Here is a 21835-nt window from a genome sequence, read left to right as displayed (position 1 = left end):
CTAGCACACTGAAACGAAGAAGAAAACAGACTCAATCTAGAACTTAAATAAGCAAATTATTGAGCGTTAGCACTAAACTTGACTAAGCTGCTGAGCATAGAATCTAAGATTGGAAACAGAAAAATATAAAGCACATATCAGACAACTGCTGTAATTCATTAGCTTCAATGAACTGCTGAAAAGCATCCTCAGTTAGTGGAGTAGAATGGCAAAAAGGGAAGCAGAAGCTGTGAACTACGACCTGAAAAATACTAATTCCATTAGGGCACATTCCCCCCCTCCAAAAAAAAAATTCAGCTGTTTCCAGGATGAGGGACTCCAGTTAAGCGCCCCCACCACCTCCCCACCCTGTCCCCCCACCATTCTACCACCACCACTGTCTATCAGGGGATATTTCTGAGATGTCTCCCTTAAAGAAAGGGCGTTCCCAGAAGACCCCCTAGTTTTAGGGACTGCAAGGAGACAATGGAATATCCCCAGGACCCTTAAGGGGCTTGTTGGTTCCTCAAATGCACCAGAAACTCCCAGCCATCCCCTGTATCTAACAGCTGTAAAAAATACTTTTTATAAAGAAAATCAAGCATTTTCTTAATATTCAAGCCACTAACCTTAACCCTAATGGTTTATTGACCCCAACACCCTAAGCACTCACAAAAAGGAATAAATTAAGATCCCAACCTCATTCCAAACCAATATCACATTTCAACAGCATTGAGCAAGGCTGCAAGTTGCAACAGCAAGCTGCAAAAGTGAGAATTAGAAAGGCTTCAAGAATGAGCATTAGGGTAAGAAAAGTGAGAACATTAGCTGTCTTCATTAGTTGAGTGCAAAAAAGGTCTGTGCCATGAATGTTTATGTGGTTTCAAAGGCCTTAATTTGGGCTTGGTGAGAAGGCGCCACCCCACAACACCCGCCCTATACCACAAGGACCCTGCAAGGGGCAGCGCCCCATGTCCCCATATGAGAGGCACTAACACTCAACCCCACAAGGGACACTGCCCCTTGATCCCATTGCAGGTACCACCCCAGGACCCTGCAAGGGGCACTACCCCTTGACCCCATTGAAGGCACTGCCCCTAGACCCTCACCAACTACCATCTCCCCAGCATCCCCAAATGTTGGCCCTTAGTCCCCCTGTCCGCATCCCTGTCGCAAGACTCCATGGAATCTAGGAAAACACCAAGCTACTGGTTCAGGATCAAGTTCCAAGATAGCATCAAAAAACGGGTTGGCGATACAATGGCTTGTTTTCCCAAGTTCAGATTCAGCCATACATATATATGCATAAAATATTAAAAATATATACATATAACATATTTTATATAATATATTAATATAAAATTTTATAATCTTATATTTATATTATAGAAAATATAATATAATATATAATTGACAAAAAAAATGCTTATTTTTCTTTTTGTCAATGGGCCCTTGGTCTGCTGGTGAAGTTGAATGGCTCCAAATGAGCCCACCAGGTATCAAGTCTTGCTGAGTGCAAGGCTCTGACATCATAAGGGATGAGGCCGGTATCATGCCCCAGGCAAATTTGGCGGAATGGATACCCCTCAGTCCTTAGCTCTTAGTGGAAGAGGTTTCAGCATATAGTTTCTTTCTCCCACATCAGGTAGCTAAAACGACTTTATGAAGGGCCTCGCTAGGCTGGTTTTCTTGCGGGCTTCGTGCCTCTGCTGGGCTGCAATGCTAGCGGTCTGAACATCCATCAACTAGCTGTGGAGAACGTATGACCAAGATGATGGCAAGTCTTGCAATGCACCCCAATCCTAGCGAATGAGAATTATAACCAATGTTCTCACTCAATATATAATATCAGCAAGTCTGTTAGTCAGACATCAGTCGAAGAATTTTGATGGTTGAGATATCCTTAAGAGGAAGATAAAATTTCATCGCTCAATGCATAACCTCCATTCAATGAAGACCTATCTATAGTGGGAAGAAGACCTATCTATAATGGCCTTCTTCCCACTATCTCAAGCCAGCTTGGAGGAGGGAGAGCATTTCAACTCACTATCAAAAGCACAGGATGAACACCTATTCACTTGTTCTAATAGCCTTTGCAATGTACATTCAAGATTAAAAAAAAATTGTTTGTGAGCTTTCTGCCTCCAACAGCAAAGTTTCAACATTTTTTTGAGAAGATTTTCAGCATTATTGGGGGATTTTTCATGGGTACAGCCTGGGCGTGCTCAAGGCAGATCCACAAGGGACCTTGAGCAAATCCAAGGCTTTCCTGAACCCAAACAATATCAGAACTGAATTTGTGCAATACAAGGGCCTAAATAGGAAAAACTAGTAACATAGGAAAAACAAAGCCCCTGGGTTTTGACCATCCTGATGGAAAATTGTCATTGATGTCAAAGAAGGTTTTATGCCTTCTATGTTCTCAGCATACCTCACATTATATATCTAATCATTCACATACACTTGCAGCAGCTTGCTTGTACAAATGAACATATACATTGTTATATATATATATATATATATATATAAACAGATATATTTTGATCAAATATGATCAAACTGCGTCAGTATACCTTGATGGATTTGTGGCAAACATACAGATTGAAGAAGAAAAGTTTTACAGTGACATACACAGTGATTCAAGTCCCAGAACAGAACAAGATAGTAAGGGAAAATGAAATAAGGAACAATAGCAAACTAACGCCTATGATACCAAGACATTATTCCATTTTTTTTTGGTAATTACGAAATGCTACAGAAAAACAAGTAAATAAATATATAAATGCTGCGGTTCAAATCAGAAACAAACTCAGATATATAATTATCTACAGTTTGTGTGCACACACACAGATATACAGCTCATGATTATATATACATATACAGATATAATATATATCTGAAATCAGATACAGTGCAACCATAATGTGTTTAACAGTGATTGACTGTTACATCAGATTCGACAATATTCACCAGAAATGGAAATGCCCAGTTCATTGTGAGAACAGTATGGCAAATCTCAGCATAAGGGTTTTGGGAAGTTGTCTAAAAGATGATAGACGATCAGCACAAATATCTCTAATCATTCGCCAAATTGGAGTGATATTTAAAGAAAAGAGCAATTCATAAAGAATGATATATATAAATCACCCATAATAATCAAGGTTGCACAGGTACGGGGGTACTTGGAGACTTTGGAGACTGGTGCTGGTACTAGTACGGTTATTTTTTCAAAATAGGAGACGTGGGTACTTGGAGACGCCAATTTCTTTTAAATATAATTTAATAATTTATAGAAATTCTGAAAATATAATGACATTGAACATTAAATATAATATAATAATTTAGTAATGGTTGTTGCAATGTTTTAAGAAATCCTTGTGACCTGCATTTGTTTTGAGCATTGTTTTTCTTCCGTTTGTACTACATTTTGATTATTTTGTTGCCTGTGTTTGTTTGTTTTTTAACATTTTAAGGTTTCCTTTTTTTTGTTTGGCTTGGAGACGGTGGGAGACGGGCGGATACGTTAGTGGGAAGTCTCCTCTCTATGGAGACGTTTCCAACCAAGTTTCCGGTGCGGGATACGCGTCCGAGTCTCGGTACGAGTACCCAGGGGATGGGTACGAGTACCCATGCAACCTTGATAAAAACGGTGTGCATATGTCTTACACAACCAACTCATCAAAATGGAACGCTGACATGGCAAAGAAGTATGTTGACTTATTTCAACACAAGACGCAATATCATTAAGGATGCAGTCAACAAATGAATCGTGATCTATAATGATCGGATTGCTGTATCATTTCAAGACAGAGAGTCGTGATCAAATAAAACACGACAAAGGTTTAAGTCAAATCGCCTTGAATAAAAAGATGTGGGTAGGAGTTTTGTTTAAGAAATAAACAAAACAAACAAAGAATATCTTGTTAATAGCCAAAAGGTGTGAATTAGAAAGAAGACCAATTATATGAGTTGATTCATATTAATTACAAGATATTAAAAAGTTATATAAGGTATGGTTAGAGAAGCAAGCAGATCAATTCGCAACAAAAAGATATGATTACGGTTTATAAAAGTCACAACTAATTGGGTTAAAAGTATACAACATTTCATAGAAAGGTTACGTGAGAGATATGTATATAAGGATTGAATTTGTAGTTGCATTAAGTGATGTTGAGTGGAAAGGTTGAAAAAGGTGTATGATGCTGTGAGAATAAGAATAAAGAGTATACGGCTGCACATATGAATGTTGTTAAGGCATTTATGTATATCAGTATATAAGAGGTGCATAATATTGAAATTATAAAAGTTCTGTATGAAGTCAAAGTTCAGAATAATCAGAAGAGTAAAAAATACAAGGGCAGATATTGATGAATACATAGTTCATCATCTACAGCAGATTTGTGAATTAATTTCATGGTCAGAATTTGTGCCAAGGTTGGTGCTTCTTAAGTATGAAATTGGTGCTTCAATTGGGTGAAGTTGGTGCTTTATCCTTGTGGGTGGGTGCTCACTAAATCAGTTTGGGGAGTTGGTGCTCACAAATCAGTTTGGGGAGTTGGTGCTTCCTGTGGGTTGGTGCTCACAAATCAAATAAGGGGTTGGTGCCTCTAATTATTGTAAAAGAATTCCATTAAACATTTATCAACCGTGGTTTTCTCCCTCATTGAGTTTCCACGAGAAAAATATGTGTTCTTTGTGTTCCTTGCAAATGTGTATGGTTATTTAAGTAGCATCATTGTTTCAGTTTATTTTAAGAAGTGAAAATTAAATAATATACTGATTCACCTCCCTCCCCCCTCTCAGTATATTTGAGTGCTCTTCACATCCCTGCCGAAAAATATGGAAGTGACTACAGTGAGCAGAATTCTTAAAGCTAGAATGAGGCTCAATTTGTTGCAGAACAATGGAAATACTATGGACCACATGTAAAGGAGAAGCTAGCCAAAATCTCATCAAAATCTTTAAAGGCAACCAACAAAGCATTAGACATATGATGTAGGAGGGAAGTAGTCTTATAGGCTGCTACCTAATCTATCATAATACATGGAAGAATATGGAGAGGCAGCAAGTTATCAGTGACATCTCCTTAGAGGTTATCTGCCAGGCACCTCTACAAAGTTTCGGCAGACTACTTCCATTTGATCTTCGCCTAACCCTGGATATCTGTTTTTACTCTTTTGATTTTTTCATTTTTTTGTAGGAAGGGGGTAAAGATACTCTAGGAGGCAGAGTCGCTATTACGCAGGAGCAGGCCATGACTCATACCTGTGCAATCATTGATAAAACCCCAGGTGATTTAAACTTGACAACATCCCACAAGACTCCCTTAGATTATTTTATTGTTATAAGATATTTTACTTCATTGAATATTTTGATACTAAATTCATCGCTGCAATGAATGTTGCTGATAATCACAGGACAAGGGCATCCACAAGGACACAAACATCCCTTAAGTCAGTGATTATTAGAAAATACAACACTTCGCAATTTCCAACCTCTAGCCTCTATCCCAATCACTTGTAAGTTGAAAACCTCAGTTGTATCACAATTATTATCAATGTGGGTTTCTCACAACCCAATACTTGCTAATGGTAAACAGATTGTGCTTTCTTATTTCAGTGTCTTAATATTTTATCTTGTGTGTTGTTATGGGCAACCAGCACTGTGAAATTTTGAACATTTAGTGGGAAAAGGAGGGAGTATCACCTCTACAATCACCATTGATAAATGTTAGTGTGAAAATAGGTATTATCAAACTAATTAACTTTTAGCCTACATAGTAGACTTCTATTCACACTGCACTGAAGCTCACCTAGAGGTTATTTAGACTTTTGTCTCACGTCATATAAACTCGCTAAGTGTCCCAACACTTGTCCATACACTCCTACACTTGTTTCATACTTGGAGGGGTTTAACTTTTAGCCTACTTAGTAGACTTCTATTCACACTGCACTGAAGCTCACCTAGAGGTTATTTAGACTTTTGTCTCACGTCATATAAACTCGCTAAGTGTCCCAACACTTGTCCATACACTCCTACACTTGTTTCATACTTGGAGGGGTAGTCAAGGTTTAACTCATATTTCTCATTTTGCACATTGCTTGTCTGTGAAGTGTTTTGAGTTTGCAAACAGATCTTGGCTGCTCCAACAATAAATTATCTACCTTGCTAAAAGGGGGGCAGACAGAAATGTTGGTTCCTTCCACAAAACAAGTGGATTCAAAATTTTGAAATTCTATTGGCTTTAAAACCAATAATCATACATGGCATGCAATGTCCCCTTCTAAATTTTTCTTTTTTTTCAATTAAGTCCTACTCACAATAATAGTTTCACAATTAATTATAAGTATGAAATTAATCTATAATTGTAGCTAAAAAGTTTATTAAATAATTCAGATTTAAGGCTTATAATATATTTCAAAAAATATACAAATATTTATCTTATCTCTGCTTTAAACCTTCCTCCGATCTGCAAGAGTTTCTTTTTATTTAAATGTTTTTAAAATGTCTTAGAATCTGACTAAATCAGAAGTTTTTGTCCACTGAATCTGATAGAAATTAAGGGATTTTGTCCTTTAATTTCAAATCTTGAGGGATTTCATCCTCAAGTTGCTGAACCACGACCATGGTTCACTCTCCACAAGGAGCAATAATATAAAAATGTCTTCAACAACTGATGTCTCCTTGCTGTTGTGACATTTTCACACATCGCCCCATTGCAAATGGGGACCCTCACTTTTTTCTGCTTTCTAGGATAGTTGTCGTTGCTATTAGCCTTTGCTTTTAAGAAGTGTAGTTTGTCAGGCACTGATTAAGTCTAGTTTCTCTCATTAGGATGAAATGAGGTACAACACTTCCTTTGCCCAACCAAGCTTCCGAACTGAATCTCCCAACATTGCCAGTGGTTGCCCAAGCTCGATCACTCCCAATGCCATCACCCTCTTATCCTTTTCATCTTCTCTTTTATCCACCCTCACCTTCCACTTCATTCCCTCCCATTCTCCCTCACCTTTTTTTCCTTCTATCCTTCCTCCCATTTCCACTCCCCACACCTTTTTACCTTACATCCTTACTTCCTACCTTTACCCTTCACCTTTCACCACATTCTCCTATCCTCCACCCTCTATCTTCCATCCCCTTATCCCTCCATCTTCTTTCACTTCCTTCCTCTACCACCTCTCATACCTTCCATTTCCTACATTTTCTAACCTTCATCTCATACCCGTTATCCCCCTTTATCTCCCTTAACATACCCTCTCATTACCTCTCCATCTTTCATTTTCTCACTCTCTAACTTCCCTTCCCACCTTTCTTCCTACCTCTTATACTTACCACTTCCTATATCCTCTAGCCTACATGTCATATTCTTTACCCCATTTGTTCCCCTAGCCTACCTATCCACTATCCACACTACCTTTGATCCCCTTAGCCTACCCACCTCCTAACCCTATCCTATCCTAACCTACCTTCTTTGCTACCCTTTCCTACTCCTATCCTACTCACCGTCACCCCCTTTACACCCTTCATAACCCTCCTTGCTACCCTTTCATAACCCTTATCCTAGCCTAGCCTACACCTTACATCCCTCCCCTTAGCCTATCCCTTATACCTCCCAATCACCCGACCCCTTCTCCATCACTTCTCTTTCCCAATTGTCCTCATCCTTCCCTTTGCCACGGCATCTTTTCACTTCACCGCCTTCAACTCCCTTTTACTATCATGACATTTGCTTGGGCCCACAAACTTTAAAATGAAAATTTAAAAATTAAAAAAAAAATTTAAGGTGGAAGAGCAAAAATGTTTCTAAGGCATTAACAATGCCACTTCATAAACCACCGACATCAACACCTTTTGACCGCTTCTAAGGTATGATTTTAAGCCTTGTGATTGCCTTTGATTCCCTTTCACCACGTAGCATGCTTGGCCTCACAAAACCCTACGGTAGAAAGTAATAGAGTTTTTTAAAAGGCATTTACAGTACCAAAACACCAGCCAGATCACCGACAACATTTCGTTAATTGCTCCAAACAGCGAATTAAGTAGAAGAGACTTCCAGCTGGAGCTAAGAATCAATCCCTTCGCTTGGCAAAATGTGTGACTTAGAAATCGATGACTTCCTTTGACCCATTCAAAGCATGGGCTAAGCATGCAAATTATTTCCTTTGCCTACGGAAAGGAGCGAATTAAGGAGAGTGCACCTTAAGAGTGAGTGACTTCCTTTAGGGTAAATCAGCGTGCAATGAGCTTATGTTTGCAATAATTGAACTTGAACAATTCACCTTCGATATGAAAATTTTGGCTAAGGCATGGAATCCAAGGGGCATCCCGTCCTTTGACCAAGGACATTTCAAGGACATTTCGTCCTTTGACCAAAACTACCCGTCCTAGGCTAAAACCATTTCATCCTTTGACCAAAGCTACTACTGGTCCTAGGCTAGAACCATTTTGTCCTTTGACCAAAGCTGCCCGTTGTAGGCTAGAACCATTTTGTCCTTTGACCAAAGCGGCCCGTTGTAGGCTAGAACCATTTCGTCCTTTGACCAAAGCTACCGACCCTTCCTAAGCTAGAACCATTATGTCCTTTGATCAAGGACATCGCATCCTTTAGCTAAGCACATCAGCAACTTGAGGTTTGAGACCTCACTTGGTAGAGGCAAAACACGTTCTAAGTTAGTCATGCCCTGTGACATGCCATTTAATGAATTTGACTTGGGAAATGAAGCCAGCTTTGGGCAAGTGCAAGGTACGATGTAAAGATTTGAGACCACCTGAAGCCAAAATAAAGTGTGCCCAAGGCACTTGCTTTCCACGATGCAAACTAAATATGTTCTAATCAATGTGGGAGACACGTGTGAGGTGCACCTCTTTAATTGAACCCTTTCTACGATGCAGCTGGTTGTCTTCATTTAAAATATGAGTTTCAAAATCCAAAGTTGACCTTAGGAATTAATTGCAAGGAATTTAATATAGGTTGCTGGGCTTCATGAATTAATTGTTAAACATTTAATCTGGGTGACAAGGCACCTTTGTGAGAAGATGCGATCCTTCTCTTAGCATCCATATAGATTGTTTGATCATTTCATTTGATCAAACAAATGAATCAATATTTGCAAATGAGCTTTGAGGGCAACGATTCACTAAACAATCAGCCTAAATCGTTATTGATAGAAGGCAATTTCATCTTCGGAGGCTGCTATTTTCAGTCAAGATAATAAAGGCAAGCTCACTGACAGCAATCTCCAAGTTACAAGGCAGAAATGAGGTCATTCGAACTGATTACACAGCGACTTTGTCTCAGAATGGAAACAATTTAGATTTGGAGAAATGGCGAATTCCTTTCCCAATCAAAAGGCAACTTGAGTGGAATGAAGCGAAGTTGTTCAAGGGGACAAAATTGATAACTAAACATAGTGAATTGATCAACATCTACAGCGAATTTGCTTCCAGGCATAGTGATACCAATTCTGATCAGACATCGGCATGATCATTATTGCAAACCACAACAAATCCACCTATTGATTGAATGCAATTTTGACTAGACTGAGGTGAAGGAGTGTGAGGCATCGAACCCAATCATTATACACATCAAGCGAACCTCTTAAGTCATTAAATCCTGGAAGAGAGTCCTCAATTTCAAATCAGCAAGATTTGATAAAATTCAAGGGCGTAATCATTTGAGAGAACGCGATCTTGTCAAAAGCATCAAGCGAACCTCTCGAGTCATTAAATCCTGGAGGAGAGTTCTCAATTTCACATCAGCGAGATTTGATAAAATTCAAGGGCATAATCATTTGAGAGAAGGCAATATTGTCAAAAGAGCAATCAGATTAATATAATCAGTCTGTTCTAAAAAATCATTCACAGGTCTGAAAGAAGCCTCATTTGATCATTTTTATACAAAATCAGACCTGATTTCATGGCTGATCCAGCTTCTTATTCACTATCTGGCTTTTGTTTGGGGTGTTTTAATTCAACATATTTTGATCCTGGGAATATTTGCAAAGTGCAATTCATTACCTTAAGACAGGCATTTTCGAAATGTAATCAGAATTTGCGAACATCCACTTTTTTGGAAATAACAACAAATTGATGTGTTTGTAATCAAATTCGCAATCATGATTAAGATGTTTTCATTGTCTTTTCAGGTCTGATGCAAGCAGTCAGCATGAGGAATAATGGAAAAGCAACATCAAGGCAAATGGTAGCTATCAGCATCAAGCATTCAAAGATGGAAATTTTCACAATCTTGAATTTCCTTCGGAAATCCAAGAATCATTGTCAGTATAACCAAATGAAAGCTCAAGAATGCAAGTGATCAAGACAAGAGATAGTTTCAGAAGAGATAATCAAAGTTAGAGGATCGACATGAGCAAAGTCATTGTCACATCAAGAGCTTGGATAATGTTGAGTATCAAGAGATATGCCTCATTCATTTACAATTACAACTTATGATGAGTTACAAAGATTGAATAAGCTGAGGTGGCACCTAGTCATCACTTATCCAATCACATCATTTCAAGATAAGGCATCCAGATTCAATGTAGACGACTCATCCATCAAAGGAGATAACTACCACATGTAGGCACAAAGTTTGATGTACCTACTGTCATCATCAATCGGTTGAATTTTCATTGGGCATGTGTCCCATCAATTGTACATTTATCATTGGTCAAGCATTATATTTTTTGCAATGGGTATAACAAACCCTAATTAGGGTTTTCTATCTTTCAATCTTGGCCATTGATTGTGAATCAATCTGAGCCACTCAATTGTAATGAGAGCACTACATAAAGCTCCACTTCTTCATTTGTAAAAGTTAATAGAGAACAGTTAATAGACAGTAGTTCGATAGCAAGCAACCAGAGTAGAGTGGGAAGAGAAGGCAAAGATTGTTGCCAAGACATTGTTGCAAAAGACATGTAAACTACATGAATTCTATGTGTTGATTCAACAATTTGCATGGTCTCTACTTCTCATTTGATTTTAATGTTGTTTAGATGAATGGAAGAACTTTGTGTATGATCAATGGTGAAATTCTTACATCCATAAAACTAACACCTTGTTGATGGTAAAGCGTTTTGCATAGTCAACTGGAACCATCTTAGCCAAGCTTAACTTCAATTATCATTCCTTCATTGATATGCATCAACTTGATGGTGTCTATGTTTGTGGTGGTGATTTGAAAATCATAAAGCTATCCTTAGGAGATTGTACTAGCTTCGTGGAGATGTTGCTTGCATGTCAAAGCCTAGCTTAGTTGAATTCCACCAAAGATTGTCCATTGCTCTTACATTCCTAGAGTTAAATTACCCTTCTCAACCACTATTCATTTTTCCTTTTTTAAAATCAAGTGAAATCCCACATTCCAGCGACATTTAAGCATTCAACATAAGTCCACCTTGTGATTCCAGCAATATCACATCATATACAACTGAGTCTATCCAAGAGCATGTCAAGACCTGACATTCGAAAACCTTGGAGTTGTCCCACTTAATCGCGTAGCTTATTAGCATTTGGGAGTCTTTTTTCAAGAGAGGATAGAATACTTAGTATTTTATTCTATGTTGCATAGTGCATAAAAACACCATCAACACTTCCTTATACTCTTTTTTCTTAAATAGAGATAACACTTCATTCACATGCCTTATGTCTTTTTATTAAAATTAAGCTTTATTAAAAAAAAATTATAGTATTAATCATTCTCCCTTGAACATTCCCTTTATTATCCATCTTAAGGGAATCAAAGGAGAAAGAAGGAAAAGAATTGTCGCACCCCTTCTCAAGAAGGCTTGTCCTGAAGCAATCACAAATTAGGATGCTTAAGAACTTCATCACTCTCCCATGTTGCATCTCCTTCAAGAAAATCTTTCAATCAAATCAAATATTTTGTCATTGTTTTATTTCTCAACTTTTTCTCTCTGAAATTTATAATAACCTCAAAAATCAGAATCACTTTTTCTTCATCATCAAGCTTGGGTAGTTTTAACAAAGGAATAATTTGACTTCCTAAAACTCTCTTTCTTGCAATGGTTGAGATGTTATTAAGCATTGTGCTACCCATGCTATTTGTCTATTCCTAAAACATCTTTCCATTATTTTTGTTGTTATAACTCTACAAGCTCCCTCAATAATGCCTTTTAACACTACATTTTTACCCTCCAATTTGAACCTTAATTCCATTGCTTGACAATTTTGTGCATAAACTCTCCTAAAGAGTGTAGCCAGTGCACTCCTAAGGCCATATCTGTTTCTTCTATGCCCACTACATAGAAGTCATCCTGCAATTTGTGTCTACCAAGGGTAACCTCCAATACTTAATTTTTCTTAGTGCATGGGATGGTAAAACTATCTGCTACAATAACATTGAACCCACTAAAATCTTTTGTTTGTTAACATCTTCTAGCAACTAATCCTTCATCAATGAAATTGTGTAGCTCCACCATCAATTAAAACTATAACTTTGTGCCCTTGTAGGACCCCTCCTACTCAAAAAGGATGATATTTTGGAGCACCTAACAAGGTTGCAAGTGTGCTATTTGGATATTCACTTTCTTCTTTTGTTTTAGTTTTGCCTTTAACTACTTTGGGTCTATGTAATGTCCCCAACTCAAATCAAAATGCTTAACAACAGTTTGGCTGTCCTTTCCTTGGACTACCCACGAGGAAGAGGACATAAAGCGTCACTGGGTAAAATATGGAGTCCTTGGCTTGTTCTAATTTCTAATTTTAAGTTGAGTGCACGTCTTTTGATGCAGCTTAAGTGAACTTAAGTTATTTTTGAGTGAATTTAAGTTATTTTAATTTGGGCACGTCTTTTTAGGCAATTTTAAGTGATGCCTAGCCAAGGGACTTAAGTTGTCCCCTCTTTTATGTACTTAAGTGACTTAATTAAAACATGTGACAAAAGTCAAGGTGGGTCCCAGGTTCAAGAGTTCTTATTGGTGCACATTTTAGGTTTTTATTTTGGAGCCTTGAATTAAGAGGTGGACTATCAAGGGTGGAGATTGATTCATCTTTTTAGAAGTTGTTATAAATCACCCTAAGGGCTCATTTTTGAGGGCATTATGTGATGAGTTATTCTGAGTATTGCTACAGCAACTTGGCTTGAGGAGTTAAAACCTTGAGTATCCCTATTTTCGGTGTGACACATGGGCCCGCCCTAGGCAGAAGAGTGTGTTTCGGTGGAATAACCTCAGGTTTGTGAAGCCCTAGCTCACTATCATTCAGAGCTGCAAGTACAGATCAGGTTGGAGACCAAATTGGAGGGCAAACTCAGTGATTAAGACTCAGATCTGGAATCAACTACAGCTGCAAACCATCAATTTCTGAGTACTTTGTGGACAGCTACTGAGGAGCACATAAAACAGACCCAGCATTGACCATTTTGGGTAGCCTAGAGCCACTTTGAGGGTCGGCTAGGGTTTGGAAATCATTCTGAACCACTCTGAGGCATTTTTGTTATTGAAATCTGCATATTTATCTCTACTTTTTCCTCAGAAGTTGAAGGAAAATTCAATGTATTTCATTTTTTTAAATTCTGGGCAGTAATGAGGGTTTTTATTGTATTTTCCTAAGCTCAGAAATAATCTAATATCTATATTTTTAACTGCACAAATCAGATCTGAAATCTGATCAGGATTCTGGGTTTGAAATAGGCATATTTGCATGCAAATAAATTTCCAGATTTATGCCCTAGTTTGTAGAGGTGTTTTCTTTTGTCAGTTTTGCCCTAGTTTGTAGAGGTGTTTTCTTTTGTCAGTTTTGCCCTAGTTTGCAGAAATTTTTGTATTTTTTTTAGCACCCCTTTTTGGGGATATTACAGTCTAGTTCTTCCTCCTCATCGAACATTACTTCTATGCAATGCACTTGGCCTTTTCCCAAACAATGGTGTCCAAGATCCTATGGTTTATTGTAAAAAAGCATAATTTGTTTTGGTACAGCTCATTTTTGGCTCCTTCATTAAAATCTTTAATGGTAATACCTTTTGTCGAGGAAAACCCTTTTGAAAAGTTCTAGATTCGGCCTTATAGGAGGGTTTTCTTGAAAGAACTTATTCTTGGCTACAAATGTTTCTAAATCCAAAGTTCTTTTGTTAGCTTCTTGAAGGGTTAATGGACCAAATGACTTAATTAAACCCCTAAGAGGTTTAGTTATCCCTTCAATAAAAAAGACAATTAATCTTCAGTTTTTGAAACATCAAGCACAATTACCAATAATCTTGAGAATTCTTATACATATCTTTCAACTATCCCTTCTTGTTTTAATTGTGTCAATTCTCTAAAATGGACTTCTGGATCCTTTCTATGAATCTCTCGATTAACCTTTTGCAAAATTCATCAAAAGTGTCTATTTTTCTATGACCATGGGTAACCAAACCATGGTACCACCATTCATGAGCTGATCCTTCCAAGTGTAAGGTTGCAAATTTAAAGGCATCATCCTCAGTTATTGGTTTTAATGATATGTATGTATCTAATTTTTGCACCCTTGCACAATTAATACACTTATTAGATCCATCAAATATAGATAATGTTAACTTACCCAAAGCTTGTTGATGTTCATTTTATCTTAGTGGGGGTATAAGCTCCATTTTCAATCCGTTTCTTCCTCTGTTCATATTTATGTAATTTGTGAGAGACATTGCTTCTCAAATTTCTTCAAGGAGATTTCTATATTCTACAAAAGAAGCGATGATATCATCTTGCATTGAATTTTGTGATTCTTCAATGGAAACTTCTTCTCCCCTTTGAATGAAAGTGGAACAAAGGGGTCTATCTATAGACCCAACCTTGGTTCATGTGTATGTAGTTTATATTCATTATTGTAACTCTTAGAAGTTTCCCCACTATCTTGATTATTGGTTTTCTACATTATTTACCTTATGTAACATTTGCCTCATCATATCGATCATAAGGTCAAATTTTCTATTTATTTCATTTGCATAATCACAATTGTCATTCTCTCTAACCATTTTGACTTCTGTTGTTTTGAAATCCAAAGAAGCCTCAGTCACTTAGTGCTTCGAATATTGAGTTTATCTTAGTTCTCTTTGATAATATCTGCTGGCTCTGTCACTTAATTGCATATGAAAATAAAATCACAGGCTGGTTTTCTATTTTTCTTTAAATAATAAAATCTAACTCACAATAATAGTTGCAACAATTAATTATAAGAAATTAACCTAGAAATTGTAGCCAAACAGTTTATTAAATAATTCAGATTTAAGGATTAGAATGTATCTAAAAATATATCGAACTTATTCTCTTATCTCTGCTGTAAACCTTCCTCCAATTTGCAGTGATTTCTCTTATTTAAATGCCTTTGAGATGTCTTGGAGTCTTCCTAAATCAGGGGTTTTAATCCACTAACTCCGTGATAGAAATTAAAGGGTTTTGGTGCACTAACTCAGTGATAGAAATTAAGGGGTTTTGCTGCACTAACTCGGTGATAGAAATTAAGGGGTTTACGTCCTTTAATTTCAAACCTTGAGAGGTTTCATCCTCGGATTGCTGAACTACAGTTCACTCTCCACAAGGAGTAATAATATAAAATGTCTGCAATAATTTATGTATCCTTGATTGATCTTCCTTATATACCCCTTCTTTTAAGTAGACATAACTATTCATTCACATGCCTCTTGACTTTTCATTAAAATTTTAATTCATTAAATTTAATTTTTTTAGTCTTAATCATTCTCACTTCAGTGCTCCCTTTATTATTCTTCCTTGAGGGAATCGCAGAAGAAATAAAAGCACAACTGCAGCAAATAAAATTGTATTTAGGGAGGGGGCATTACATGGTCATTGCTGAAGGAGGGGAAAAAACTGCTTGCTTACCCAAAATATGATGGCCAGCAGAGAGCTAAAGCCTTCAGTGTTATTTTCAAACCAGAAACTGTATGTCATCAGCACTGTAGAACTTTGATAGACATTTAATGAGATAAGGAGGGAGAAACACCTCTATAATCACCACTAATAAATTATCTGCTCAGCTGAATAAGGATAAGGAAATATAGTTCCTTCCCTAAAAAAGAATGGCATTCAAAAATCTGCAACTCTGATGATTATTCTATAACCAGAAATCATATCTCATCATTGCTGAAGAAGGTGAAGCAAAAGTTGGCTGCTTCCCAAAAAATTAAGGTAATGAGAGAGGTTAACAGAAATTGGATGTGATAATATGCAGTGGCCTAGCATAAAAGCTCTGGCATCCTGATTTCTGGGGATGATGATGGACTATTAAGAAATGGATGGAGCAGCATTATATGAAATGAAGTGCTTCAATAATGCTACAAAAGTTCAATTTCTGTACCAGCATTATTAAGACCAGTAAAGATAATACAGATTTTTGAAAGTGGATATTGGATAGTAGGTAGATGTACGTTGCTAAGAAGGCTATTGATTGTAGGTTTCAATCCACAAGTACTTCCCTTGCATAGCCTAAATGTAGGTTAGAATTCATATATGACAACTTGATTTCGGAAGCCACCTGTTTTGAAAAGACAGTAAAAATTATTGGAACATACAGATGGGAAAGAACATTGGAAATAAGATTAAATAATCAACCATGCAATCTTATTTTCAACCAAAAATAAGACTAACCTCAGTGTGCCAGGCTTGATTAGACTTGGAAGCAGTCACATTTCAATTGTTAGTTTATAAATGGAAGCAATATATCTACTGTGAACCTGCGTTACGTGGAGTTGCAGGGATGGGTGCTGCAGGGGACTGCACAGAGCAGTGAAACGTGTTTTGTGGATGGCATATATACAAGCTTGTCCTATATATGGAATCAAACTTCAAGTTTAAACATTCATAAAAAAAAATAGAAATTTCTGATTTCCTTAAAACTGTATTTTTTCATTTGACAAACATGATTTCACTTTACAATTGCATGCAATCAAGCTTTTGCTCATTCCCCACCTGTACACTCTCATTTTATAATTGTCTGCACACCCACAGCTGTATACAGTCATAGAATTGCCTGTCGATGAAAGAAGTAGCAACTGTATGTTGCCAATCAACAGCGGTACATTTTTGTTCCACAGTTGATGTGGTTATTCAACAATTGTATTTCTCTTTCCATTGTTAAATCCAGTCCCACAATTCCCATTGATGAAACAAGTGAGAAATGTATGCTGTCATTTCACTTTGATACTACAGTTGTATGCAGGCATTCAACAGTTGTAAACCTTCATTCTATAGCTGTATGCAGTCATTTGAAAGTTTTACGCTTTCTCTCAATTGTTGCATGCATTCATACAATTGCTCGTTGTACAATAATTTTTTTTTTTTTTTAATGACAAAATTTCAGGCTGCTGGGAATACGACTGACCAAACCCAAGACAGTTGAGGGATAACTCAGATGTCTCTAGCCACCCGGGGAAATTAGGCCCCCATGGACACCACGTCTCTGGTTTCTCCAGAGACAGGATGACTTGGGGACATCCTCTGCTGTCCTACTGTTTTGGGGACAATGGTCAGGGGGGCAGGAACACATCCTCATGTAACATGGCAATGAACACATCCCATTCACAAGCAATATATGTTTTGAAGAAGGCCTTTTGGGCTGTTCTTGCCTGAAGAATCAAAAGATGAGAGTAAATCTTAAGTTATAATGTACGGCAAATAAAGATAAAGAAAGACATTATTAAAAGCTGGTCCAAGTCCTGAAGGAAAGAAAGAACGAAAAACAACTGGAAGAAAGGCAATCTCAAAGGATGCCAGATATTCAGAGAAAACACTGAAGACGGTAAAAAACACATTTAAATCTTTTAACATGTTCAGCCTCGGAGAATTAATTGTGATCTATAGCTTCCCAATATTTATTCTTACATTCTGGCAATTATGGATAGCCAAAAAGATAGTTCCAAAGGATTTAGTCTGGACATACCCAAAAGACTAAAAGAGGGGCAAAAAAAGGCTTAGGTGTTCCCAGCCTTAACTAGGTTCATCAAGGGAGCACTAACACTTAACAATTATTACATTGATAAGAAGTTAAGAAAGAAACATCCACATCACAGTAGAGAACAACTATGAATCAAACTGATTCCACTCAGAATCCTCTTAGAAAGAAAGGTAGGAAGGTCCGGCAGCTGGCCCCATGGCTTTATGACAGCCAGGTATGCATCATGTTGATTCTGAAAACCAATCCTGAATAGCAAAAATCAGGCATTTAGTAACATGCATTGCTTTAGCTTTGTTTGGTGAATTTGATTTGCAATCTTTGCCCATCTTTCTCATAAGTGCTTAATGGCCAAGTTTTAGCCTTGAATCTCAACAAACCTTTTATATTCCTCTTGATATATGAATTTCATTTTTCTGATAAGCATGTTCCAACAAGTAAGAATAATCTTTCAAACATCATAACAAACAAAGGGTTCTCACTATGATCAAACAAACCCATAGTTAGAAACCATAAAAATGGCATACAAGACACTTCCTTTGTACCAAGAAATAGGAAGCCTAAAGATTAGTAGGTCTCTTGCTAGAATGCCCAGCAACTGTAATGTCCCCTTCCTAACCAGTTGAGTTGGTGGACCTTTAACCTATCCAGTTAGTTACCGTAGGCTAATGAGTTGGGATTAGGGAACCTTGGAGACAGTTTATCCTATGGTCTAATAGTATTTGATGGATTAGTTAATCTCCCACCGTTATTATGAGCATAATGCCCTTTTCTGGGGTGACTTTGGGTTAGTCTTCCAATACTTAGTCAGTTTCAAGCATTCACTTGGCCAGCTAGCAGGGTCACTATTTTTAGCATTGTCAGTGGGTTCAGTTTTGAACTTTTGATGACTATCTCAAAATTTTATTTGATGGTCTAATAGTATTTGATGGATTAGTTAATCTCCCACCGTTATTATGAGCATAATGCCCTTTTCTGGGGTGACTTTGGGTTAGTCTTCCAATACTTAGTCAGTTTCAAGCATTCACTTGGCCAGCTAGCAGGGTCACTATTTTTAGCATTGTCAGTGGGTTCAGTTTTGAACTTTTGATGACCATCTCAACATTTTATATAGTCCAATTGTTCTAAATAAAATAATGATAATTTATTAATTGATGACTTTATCATTATTTTAATTTATTTAATTAAGGACTATAAGGGGGCCAATTATAAAGTGAAAAGTGACTTATTTTAAATATATGGGCTCTTTATATTTGATGAGACATTGGAGATTCAAAAGAGATGAATTTTATTAAATAAAGTGTGCCTGGAGAAAAAGTTCAAACCTCTTGGGGAATCTATAAAAGGCATTTTGGGACTTCATTTTCATTCATATTGAGTTTGATATTTTATGTTGTCATTTCTTGTGGGAGAGATTGCTCTTTTTTGGTTTGTGAGGATGGAAACCCTTGCAGGCAACATTCTCAATGTTATTGAGAGACATAATCTAGAGAATAACTTGGTGATTTCATTCACAGGTCATAGTTGTGCATACTGGAGGAGATCTTCATTTCAATTTTCCAGAGTTCATTGAATATCTAATTTGTAAAGGACGAATTGGAAGGTAATTCTAAGGGGTTTTCATTGTCTGTTGCTGGCCGTACCTCCTTAATGCTGGTCATACCTCCTTAATGCTGGTTGAACCACCTTATGCCAATTGAACCATTCCTAGAGTTGGGACATGAGGATTCTAAGGCAGGGGATTGGGCTTGGAGGATTTAAATCTGCATTATTGGTGATCAATATTTGCTGATTATCAGTTTAACACCCAACCATACCATTTTGGAGTCATTTGGTGAAGTAGGGTTTTTTGGACACTGTATTTGCTAGTTATTGCTGTTGCAGACCTTTATTTCACCAATCAGCAAATGGGCATGTTGGATTTATATATTTAATATCTTTTTATGATCCGAGTTACTCTTACATTTGACAAATTTTGTAAAATCATATCAGAAATTAATTCTGGGTTTTCAGCCACTTATGTTTTTGAGTTTCATTAGTTTTCTGAGTTGTTCATTTGCCTCAAAGTACTTTATCATCTGCATTTTACTTGGCATCTCAAAACCGTTGCAACAACACTCAAAAACAAACCAAAAAAAGCAAAGGCAAAACAGTGCTGCATATTACAACAGCTTCAGGAAGTTGACAAACACCAAAATTGGTCGAAGGATGTTGGATGCTACTAACCATACTTGAAAAAATCGTCAATTACTCACTCAACTCGCGGATCACATAGGGCCTGCAAATAACTCTATTGACAAGTTTTTGGCAAAAAATTGCCAACAGCTCAAAAGTTTTACAGGAAAACTTGGCTGGTGTTACAATAAGGCTGTCCAACAAAAAACAAATTCAACTCATATTTCATCAGTTTTTGAGTTTTTTTTTAGCACTAATATTGAAGCATTGCATATTTGTTTGCAGGAATTTGGAAGTGAGGACTGAATAAGATTAGCAAACTTATCAGCTCTGATTCTGCGCCATTCAACAGATATATAACATGTTTCTAGTTTTTCTTTTGTACCTTCATTCTAGTGCTAGGGTTTAGTTAATTACTATTTTTATTTCTGATTTTGAGTTAAGTTTGTTGTGGCTTTTAGGGTTTTGTTTCTCTGTTTTGCTACGGGTTAATTGCATTTTTCCAAAAACAAAATGGCATTTGCAAGGAGAGGTGTTAGCAAGCCCACCGTACTTGGAAACATAATATAGCAAGTATAGAGCAAGAAATTGTAATTTGCAACTATTGTGGGATGTATATGAGAAGAGACATAGATTGGCTCAACTATCACCTTGCATGGATCAGTTGTCAAGATGTTGTGCAATGTATTTTAGCATCTCAAGAAGTTGAGCAAGAGGCAAAAGCACACTCATGAACAATTCCACACGATTTTGTCCAAAAAAAACATGCTCTAGACATTTCCATAGGCTAATCAAACCTGATTCCAATTCCAAAACAAATTGTTTTGGCTGATTTATTAACATGACTTTTAAGCTTACTAAAATCCATACAAAATTATAAATGTTCTCCTTGAAAATTTATGGTGGGTAGATTTCAGTGCCAAAATGCCTAATCTCTTAAATCTTGCCATCCTCATTTTGTCTTAGCTCTATACTACTTGTAGCTGTGAGTGCAATTTGAGTGTTTTTAGGCCATTCATATAAAAAAATTGTTTGGGGGCATTACTTTAAGGTCAAAAGGAAATTGTCATGCGTCACTAGAATCACCCGAGAACAGTCATGAACAATTCCAAATGAATTTGTCCCCAAAAAAGGTGATATAGATAATTCAACATGCTATTCAATCCTAATTCCAATTCCAAAAGAATTGTACCTAAGTGCATTTGTTTTTTTGATTAACTTAGTTACATGACTTTTAATTTTACTAAAATCCATATAAAATTATAAATGTTGTCCTTGTACATTTGTAATGGGAAGCTTTTAGTGCAACACCACGTAGTCTTCAAAATCTTATAGTGCTTCTAGTTGTCTTCAAAATCTTATGTTGTTCTTGTACATTTGTAATGGGAAGCTCTATAGTGCTTCTAGTTGTAAATGCAATTGGAGTGTTTTTTAGGCCATTCATATAAAGACGTATTAGAATAATATTAGATTACCTTATAATGGTCATTTTATGTCTTTTAGGCATCTTTAGTTTATTAGCTAGTTTCTATTTTCTACATCAGTTAGGTAATTTAGAATGTTTCTGTTTTGTCTTTCATTGTCTTCTCTATATAAGGAGACTACATCTCCATTTGTTCATTCAATCAATAATGAAATATTGTTTCATCGTATCAAAGACAAGAAAGATCCTCTGACGAATTTCTTTTAAAATTTGTCGCTTTTTACCTGAATTTTTTCCAGAATTTTTTTTAATCGTTTTTTTAATGAAAAAACGTGGTTATTTGTGGATTTTTTT

The 21835-nt window shown here is 36.8% G+C and overlaps 1 protein-coding gene across 2 annotated transcripts in view; it reads right to left on the bottom strand.

Annotated features, from left to right (window-relative positions):
- The window catches only part of LOC131073813 (ATPase family AAA domain-containing protein At1g05910), a 48411-nt gene that overhangs the window by 6406 nt on the left and 20170 nt on the right, over window positions 1-21835 (bottom strand). The gene's annotated exons all lie outside the window — the stretch shown is intronic.

This window comes from Cryptomeria japonica, chromosome 2 (genome assembly GCF_030272615.1).
Source record: "Cryptomeria japonica chromosome 2, Sugi_1.0, whole genome shotgun sequence".
In the NCBI taxonomy this organism is placed as follows: Eukaryota; Viridiplantae; Streptophyta; class Pinopsida; order Cupressales; family Cupressaceae; genus Cryptomeria; species Cryptomeria japonica.
Note: the sequence above shows the minus strand (reverse complement) of the source record. Positions and strands in the feature narration are given on the sequence as shown.